The following is a 9,340-nucleotide window of genomic DNA, read 5'->3' as shown; positions in this document are numbered from 1 at the left end:
ATTATTTCCCTTGTACTTGTTTCTTCCTTTCGATTTTTGATTTTTTTTTTTGCAATAGGACATTACGTGATTGACGAACGAATTGGAAGGCAACAAAGTCGGTTGACAGTCCAATTCGCCCTGATGGGCATTGATAGTTAGCCATTTTCAGCCGACCCTAATTATTTCGTGCTTGATGATTATTTTATTTAAATATGAAACAAATGCGCATAGAAAGAAAACCTCAAATGATAGACAAACTGTAAGCTCTTTTGGGGAGTATTTGTAGAATACTACCGAAAATACGTCTGACGGTTGCTCGAACTGCAGATCAACTGAAACGTCTTCTTATTAAAATACACTCCATATCCGCTCTACGAAGTCAGCTGTGTCTGTGAAGTTAAGATTGACCTAGATTTCATATAATATAATTGTACCTCCAGCGGTTTTATTAGCAACGCACTACTGCTTGGGACTGACGCACTTTTAGTTATTTTGAGTCAAAGTTACCCCCACTTTTCGCATTCTCTTGTAGAGCGCTTTACAATCATTTTGGTGTTTCGAATGACTATAACCACAAGAAACCTTGCAATCACGCATGGTAGGGTATTTTTATTGTAATTATTCTGATGGTTACTACTACATAGATACATTTAATATTCTAAATACGCTTTTTAAAGAATAAATTACTTCTTATTTTGGCGTAGAACTGCGTCTTTCTCGGCGCTTTGAAGGAGGTTTAAAATTGAAAGTTGATTTAATCGAAAAATTAATCATGGAAATGACGTCAGGTGATGTCGGGTCTCATGACGTCAATTGTAACGCTAAATTTGGCGGGGGAAACTAAATTATGCATAGTTCACGTGACGTCAGGTCACGTGACATCGATTTCCTCGCCATTATAAGCGGAGAAATTTAATTGGTCTACATATCACGAACGTCGGCTCACGTGACGTTAATTTTTTTGCCAAATCTAGTGGGTATACTGAATTGGTGCATAGGTCACATGACATCAATTTACCCATCAAATTTAGCGAGAAAAACGAATTGGTGTATAAGTGATTCGTGTGAAATACTCAAGAACCAATTTTGATTAGGAGAACATCGAGGTATTTATAATTGATGACTTGCTCGACACGTACAGTCAATAAATATATTTAAATACAGTCGGAGCGCGTTTACACAAAAAAGAAATAAATTAATTTTTAACGTTAGTTTATATCTACCATAATCGTCACTGACCCCCGAATTCATAGATGTGACTTCAACTGAAGCCGAACTTCGACTTGCTCAAGTCCGCCTCAACACCAAGTTCGACTTGAAAACGCCCAAGCTGGCTTTTACGTTTCATAGACGCTCCCGCGAACTTCCTTCGTGAAGTCCCGTTCAAGTCGCGAGCGCTCGCGCTGCTTCCCGCCTGGGAGCGAGATTAGGTTGCAATTTTTCTTTTAAAAAGAGTTTCACACGTCAAAAAAAAGTTGCTTCTTAAAATTTTCTTTATGGCATGTCTTTACGAAACGCAAATCGTGAAAGATGCTGTTTCGCAGGTTTCGAAACTAACGTTGTACGGGTTTTCTAGACAAATGCGCTTTTCCGTCTAGCAACGTTAGCTCAATTTGAGCGATGGCTCCTGGCCTGTTTCTTTTCGTTTCGCTCGTTGGCGTCCCTCGCTTGTGGACATATTTGGCGTCATGTGAGTTTCGACGTCTCCTTCATTATGAAAACTCGGGAGAAGCTTGAACTAGGATTCACTGAAGACAAGAAACGAATGCTTATCTGGGTTCAACAAGAATGAAAAGGTATTCGAGTGAGTGGCCGACTCCGGTGCCGTGTCCACACGCCTCAACGAGAAAGTTTTCATAGGATCTTCCTACGGGACTCTAATAACGAAAAAGCGCTTGTAACTCCCGATGCGGAAGGAAAATGACTACGAATTGAAGCGGTGCTCAAAGCAGGTAAGTGTTTTTACAACATTTCCTTAATGCAAACTATGCGGCGTAGTACTCGGATATGTAAACTGGAAACTATGCGGCCTGGCCTAAGCGCTCTTTCGGCTGTTTTAAACGTTATTTTGTGTTGCTTACATGTTTCTACAAAGGATTGTTTTAATGGGCGCCACTACATAAAGCGTTGGGCGCGGTGCCTGTGCTTTCGGTGATCGAAACCAGTAAGTAGCTACCGGGCATCATAGTTTTCGCAGCTATGTTTACCTCGTCGGGCTTTCGCGGGCAAAAACTCGGGCCCGGAACATGTTGTTCATGAGGCGGTGGAACTGTCACTGATGTTTGGTGCGCAGAGGCAGGGTTGTTCACCTTTTGTAATCAAGAAAGCTCTCTTTGAAACTAATTTTTCTAATTTCTTTTTGATCGTTTCGGCTGTAAACAGTCCCGACGCTGCCACTCTCTCATTTGTGACAGTCATGGATTGAAGTCAAACCATTTTATATGATTTTCAGAAGTCTCCTTCCTAAAGATAATGTCCAGGAGCAGGAGTAGCACCTTAGGAAATATTAGCTTTGTGGTTACATCTTGTATATTTCATATAAGTGCCTTACATAAACTTTTCTTTTTTTTAGGAAGGGGACTGCTTTTTCAGCCAGTGATTGCGGTCTGGGCTGGACATAATTTCCAGGCAAGTAAACGAGCATTGTCATGTTGTGCCCCCTGTCCACAGTGATGTGCCCCCCGTCTACAGTGAGTAAGTGTGCTGCTGCAGCCAACGGTGCACTGGTAGGAAGGGGAACCCTCTGTTGAGCAGGAGGAAGACGAAGTAACGAGGACACGAGTAAAGCGCTCAAGCTGTTGAATGCAGCTGCATGTATTTGGTGTCGTAAAAGGGCACTTTAGGGCTTGGGCGACTTCCTGTTAAATGTCTATTGAGCATTACAGGTCGGTACCCATTGTCTTCTCATAAATGAGTGACCATGATGCCTGGGAGCACCACATCAGTGTTAGCAATGCTGCAAGCGAGTGGACTAACAGCAGAAAGCATCTCTTCCCGCTGATGTGACTGCAGAAATTTGCTTTTATGGCCTACTGTCGTCTGAATGTGGAAGGCCGCTCATCGCTCTTCCACCTGTGCAACCATGTCTCAGAGCTGCAGTTGCTTCACTGATTGAAAAGTTGTGGCTGCCCAAGTCTGCATGCGACAAACTGTTCCAGAGATCGGTATGGCATGTTTCAGTATGGCTAGACATTCTACCTGTTCATAAAAACGTATGCCAGACTGTTTCAAGACAACTGTGACACCCTGATCGTTTGTCGAGTTCAGCGGCAACCATCAGTTCGTCACTGTACTCTTCAGTGCCGTGTTTATTTGGCTGCTCGAACATCTTTGTCTACGGCAGTAAATGCTCGCACTACTGCAATTGTTAATAGGAAGTCATTTATGACCCGAGCCGTTTTTGTTACGACCATGGCCCTCCTCTCGTGTCCTCGTCACATTGTTTTTCTTCTGCACCACACATCTATGAAGCTTGTGACGCACTAGTTTGCATTCACAAGCTGACGACTCGCACAACGTCTAAACTTGGAAATATATAAGCACCCTGGGAAGGCTGTTTAGTGACTATGAAAATTTGCATAAACTTGAGAACCTGATGACTGAATTAAGGTGGTTGGTTGGGTGAGTTGGTAATGATTGAACATGATTAAATTTGTGCACAAATAGAAAGGAACAGAGGAGAGAGAAGAGACAAGCACAAACTCACAATTCGATGTATTGAAGGAAGAAAAAAGAACAGCCTCCAGTAACAGCTCGAGCCGAGGCCGGAAGAAAAAAGAACAGCCTGCACTAACAGCTCGAGCCGAGGCCGGTGTGACCTCGGCTTGAGCTGTTTCTGCAGGCTGTGCTTGTCTCTTCTGTCTCCTCTGTTCCTTTCTACGTTATTTGTGCACAATTTTAAACTGACGACTGAAATGCACTCAATGTGGACCACTGGGAGATAATTTGTTCACCGGCACAGTTGTTTCCTAGATATAAGCACAAGCTTGCGCTCCTTCCATTTTCCTCAACTGCCAAATGTATGTGCAGCATTTGCTGTAGGCTATACGAGGTTGGTGAGAATGATTTTCTTTTTTTATAATTTAGCATCTCAGCTCTCTGTAAACAAAACTTGGAGTCTTTCAGGGCCTCTAGATGCGCAGTGCCACCTCCAGAAAATTATTTTGTGTTTGCCCGTCGGTTCCGCATGTTGGGATATGTATCTAAATAAGCAGCTCTGGTCCGTATGTTTGTTTGTCAAGAGCTTGAGCCATTCCCTTCTTGCAGGTTTTATGTCGGCAGTGTTTCATGATTACAAGACAAACAAGGAGGCTAACGCACAGGTTGCAGCCATTCAAATTCTTTTTTTTCGGAAGTGGGACAGCAGTATTGAGGCTCATGCATTTCTGAGGGTGCAGCGAGTAATGAAACGGAAACAGAGGAAGCAATACGTTCCACCATAGTTTTAGCACAGGGTTCACATTAGTTCTAAAGACAATCAAGAAAAGAGAACGGGTATTTTCATTGGGGAAAGAAACACGCAGGGCACAGCATTCACAAGACATGCCACTTAGAAATGCAAGAATCAAAGAGAAAATAACTTGTAAAATAATGAAAAAAAAAGCATGATCCCTTAATGATTTAGAAGATCACGAAAATGCAAACAAGACGAGGATGGAGGGAGGTGTACACATGAAATGGATGGTTGCTTTGCATACTCCAGCTTCATCTTTATCTTATTTCCACTGCTTCAGGTTTAGGTCATTATGCCCAAGCAAAGCATAAATCATATCATATTTATTTTCAATTTAGTCATAAACATCAGTTAGACAAAGCATTTCAGTTAGGAATTTTAAAAATGACTGATTGTGATTAATGAACTGTGGCTCACTATGTGCTCAAAAGTTTGAAAATGTGCACTCCGTGCAACATACGTATTATCCCCATTTCATTGGTGCCACGAGGAAGGGGGGTCCTATACAGTAGCACTCTGGCTTTAGTCTGCTTGTTTTTCTACCCCTTTCAGGTGGCAGTTGCACTGATCTTCTCAACATCGCCCCCTGGCTCGCATGACTGGCAGAGCAGCAAGGATGACTCGTTCTCCCTAGGTTATGTGATGCTGTGCACGGAGTGATAATTTCAACTACCCGACGAGTATGGTGCCTGGAGCAAGTCTTCGACTGGTGTGTTTAGCGTCCTTTGCTGCCCGTACATCAAAAGTGGTCCGAAAGTGGCAACAAATGACGTCACGGAAGCCGAAGTGTCACGCTGTTGCATGTTGCGATCCTGGCGGTTGGCCATTGAAACGTTAAAGAGCAGCCGCGAGTACCACGAGGCGAACGCGAGTGTCGCTGTCGTCACGGCGTCCCAACTACTGGATGCTGAAGCTTCAGTGGACTGTCGAACTGTAGAGCAACCTGCAGTAGAACAGGCGTCTGCCACATCAACCACCACTGCTGGGACACCGCCAGGATTGCGACCGGCGACATCATGACACTTGTATGATGCACCGGGCAGAAATTGAGGGATTACTTCTTTGGACACAGTAGACACACCAGTCGGAGATGCATTCCAAACACCATACCTATCTATACAGTACCACCCTGGCTTCAGTCTGCTTGTTTTTCTTCCCCTTTCAGCTAGCAGTTGCACTGATCTTCTCAACATTATCCCCTGGCTGGTATGACTGAAAGAGCAGCAAGGATGGCTCGTTTTCCCTAGGTTACGTGATGCTGCGCACGGAGTGATGATTTCAACTACCCAGCGAGGCATGGGGATCGTCTTTTTCTTTCAGCAGTGTTGCGAGTCTTTATCTGGGGGGGGTTGTACCTGAATGAGTTAATAAATGTTACGAGTCAGAGAGACAATATATGATGTTTTCAAGAGTTTGGGAAATTATCATCCCAACATCTTCATTATGGAGGTTGCATGCAGATAATATGTGCATGGGTGTGAAGTTTAGTGTGAGTGAACGATCATAAAAAAGGTCAACTCATTTTGTCTTGCCTTTATTGCACTGGAAGAATTGTGATGTATTTTTTCTTTCACGAGGCAATAATATTTTGATTGTGGAGTGGACACAAAAGTGTTGTGCCCTCGAATCGAGCTTGGTGCAAACCTGTGCATAGTAATAAATCTTTTGGAGCAAAAAAAAAAAAAAAAAATTAAACCGGTGGCTATTGTTTCATTAGATATTGTTTCGGGGAGAGTTGGTAAGCACTCCTCAGCACAGTGCTAAACAATGCTTTCGGCACATCCATTTGTGAAATGTTGCAGAAATCTTAGGAAAAGAAGGTATGCTTTCTTTCAGCAAAGCCCTTCTTCGACAAACTTCATGTAACATGTAATTCGAGAAGTATGTTTTGTGGTGAACAGCTAGTGCACAAATACAGTAATAAAACACGTCAAAACTTGTTGGAACAAGAAGTTGGTGAAGTGTGTGGCATCTGTAAAATGTAGAATCTGTACATGGGGGGGGGGGGGGGAAATCAGAGTGAGTTTTCAGCAGCTATATATGACCAATCTTGTTCTAAGCAGCCATTTGACCATTCAGAGATAACTTGAGAACTTGAAATGCATGGTAGTACCAAACTAGAAGGCATTCCTGATTTTCCATATTTATTTTACTGACGCAAGGGGCAAGTTCATACTACACGTCATTTTTTAAACAAGTAATCCAGCACAAACAACACAAAAGTGAGAATAGCTACTACAATAAAGTGGAGATTGGGGCCAGTTGGTTCATTGCAAACAAAAAGCGCCGAATAAATGAAGGGACACAGACGAAGGGAAACAGGGCAAGGCGCCTTGTCCTGTTTCCCTTTGTCTGTGTCCCTGTATTTTTTCGGCGATTTTGTTTTTAACAACTGCTAGTATGCATACAGAGAACGTTAGGTCAAGAGCTTGCATCAGTAAACGTGCGTGCACACCGCACATGCTTGCGCAGGTTCTTTGCGCCAGAAGCTCTGGAGGCTTGTTTATTTTCGGTAAACGGGGGAACCTACCTGGGTAGTTTATGCAGGCAACTGCTCTTAAGTTCTCATAAATGTCTGCATAATCGCCACCGGCACCCGGGTTTTTGATACACGCGTGCGTGAACCCGGTTACTCGAAGGAGGCGGAGAATTTCGGGAGCGCCGGGGAAGTGGACGAGTCCGAGCGACAGATGCCTTACGGTGAGACGCGTCACTCTCCCGATTGCACCGCGCGCCGTACGTTGTGAAATGTTGACAGCTAGAAGCATCCTGCCAGCAAACGTTGCAGCGTGACGAGCAACTGTAGCTTGGGTATCAGCGGCAGCCGCCTGTTGTCGCCGTTCGGATCAGGCGGTCAAGTCGCGGCCGAGCAGCTCCCGCGCCGTTGCCGTTCGTTGTCGCACATCCCGGTGGGGTGCATTCGATCACGGAGGAATGGCCGCTTCTCTCGGCGAAAAATACCCGTGACCGAGGGCAACACGGTAATTACAGGACACAAATATTGAACGCGGCGATCCCATATGCGACATCACATCAGCAAGCCGCCATGTTGAAATGACTACGAAGTCGCGTTCAAAATAGGTCCAACCCAGTCTTGAAATTTGGGCACTTCAAGTTCGCTTCAAGCTCCGTTCAAGATCGGTTCAAGTTAAGGCGCGTTTATGAAGCGCGCTTGCTCGTCGCGAGACGGACTTGAGCAAGTTGAAGCTCGACTTCAGAGCAAGTCACATCTATGAATTCGGGGGTAAGACTTGATTTTTCCAAGGTTATTTCCGACAGCGCTACACTCTGCCTTATTAATAATGCTAGAGCGTAAAATACTATAATCCTTAAGTTATGTCAGGGTTGCGTTCATAAAGTTATATAAATAGTTGACATAAATTCACAAATAACTGTCCCAGCACGGTTCTCTGCTGCACACCTGATTTAATTTGAAATAAAACAAGAGCCTGGTGATGTAAAAGAATATGCGGAGCACAAATTCGTCTGCTTCTTTTGCGAGACTTGCAGTTACTTCAGAAGTCGAGTTCTGATTGGCTCTAGTAGAAGTATAGTGGGTAGACCTCAAGGCAGCTTGTTTTGAGGTCTAATCACTATCTTTCAATCACAGCCAATGAGAGCGCGGTGTTCTTCTGACGTCCCACGACCCCGCCAAAAGAAGCAGACGAACTTGAGTTCTAGAGGATAGACATATGAAAAATGAGAAGTCCCGTTTTTTATTTATTCAATATGAAATATAATCAAAGTCATTAGAAAAGTCAATAAAAATTGCATGAATATTTGTTCTGGTGTGTACGTTTCCATGAATCTCAATAGTTAACTCAAGAAAATGCGATTCGGATTGGAAAGGCCGTGGAAAACCGTGCTGGCTTACAAACAGAAAACTATTGCAAAAATAAGCTATTCAAAATTTGCCAAAGCGTAAAAGGTTAAAGTAATCAGAAAGGTGTTTCGTACACTGATACCGCCTAAGTCTCTATATCGGAATAATTAAAATTGCCATTAAGTACAATTGTGTTTGAGGGAATTAGTTAACCAGGGTTTCTAGTGATCTTGTACAAACAATAAATAATAACTTGATATGACAAGCAACAGGTCACCACGAAAAGATGTTCAATAGCTGTAGTTAACCGAACTGAGGCACCTTCAGGGCTAGAGGTGGTATCGGATTCTAGAAGATTTCATCAAATTTCTAGAGGGATAAGTACTCTTCCGTCCCCGTTTCTCAGCCTGTAAATTCTTAATAGGCTCTAATAGGCCAGTGGGTTTTGCTAAGAATTCAGTGTGTCGGAGTTTAACCTTGACCCAGCTAATATAATAAAGTCATCAGAACTTACATGCATAAGAGAATATAAATTCATTTATTTAAAATAAACGTTGCTTTCATTTATAGCTACAAGGAAAGACATCAACACAGCAGGGCGTGTGCTGATAAGCCCACTGCTTTATTGTTAGGTTCGTGCACGTTAGACATTTGAAGTAATGTCAAATTTGTAGTATTGAATGTTTTCAGCAACATGTTTATTATGAGACTGCGTAGATTCTCTCCTGTTTTTATTTATTTTTGCAAAAAATGCACACGCTTTCCTTTCTGTTCAAGTTTCAGCCGAGAGGTTGTGGAAATCTGTCTTCAAGTGCCGGTAGCTTTTAGAGCACAAGATTTTTTGTTTTTACCTTTGCGAGTCTGAAATTTTACTGCATCTGGACGAGGGTTTGCTTCATCTCTTAGGTAATGCTCTCTTTTCTGCGCGTGTTTCATAGGAAATGGAGAAAACAAATTCTGACAATCTGACTTTCTAGAAGCTGATAACTTTCTCTTCCGGTTCTTTTTCCAAGATTCCCCAGAAATGTAGGGGATTCTGTAAAGCAGCAGGTTAGTTCGTCTAGACTGGTTTCCAAGGTGCT

Source organism: Ixodes scapularis, unplaced genomic scaffold (genome assembly GCF_016920785.2).
Source record: "Ixodes scapularis isolate PalLabHiFi unplaced genomic scaffold, ASM1692078v2 PGA_scaffold11__112_contigs__length_91849675, whole genome shotgun sequence".
NCBI lineage: Eukaryota > Metazoa > Arthropoda > Arachnida > Ixodida > Ixodidae > Ixodes > Ixodes scapularis.
This window is presented reverse-complemented; position numbering follows the sequence as displayed.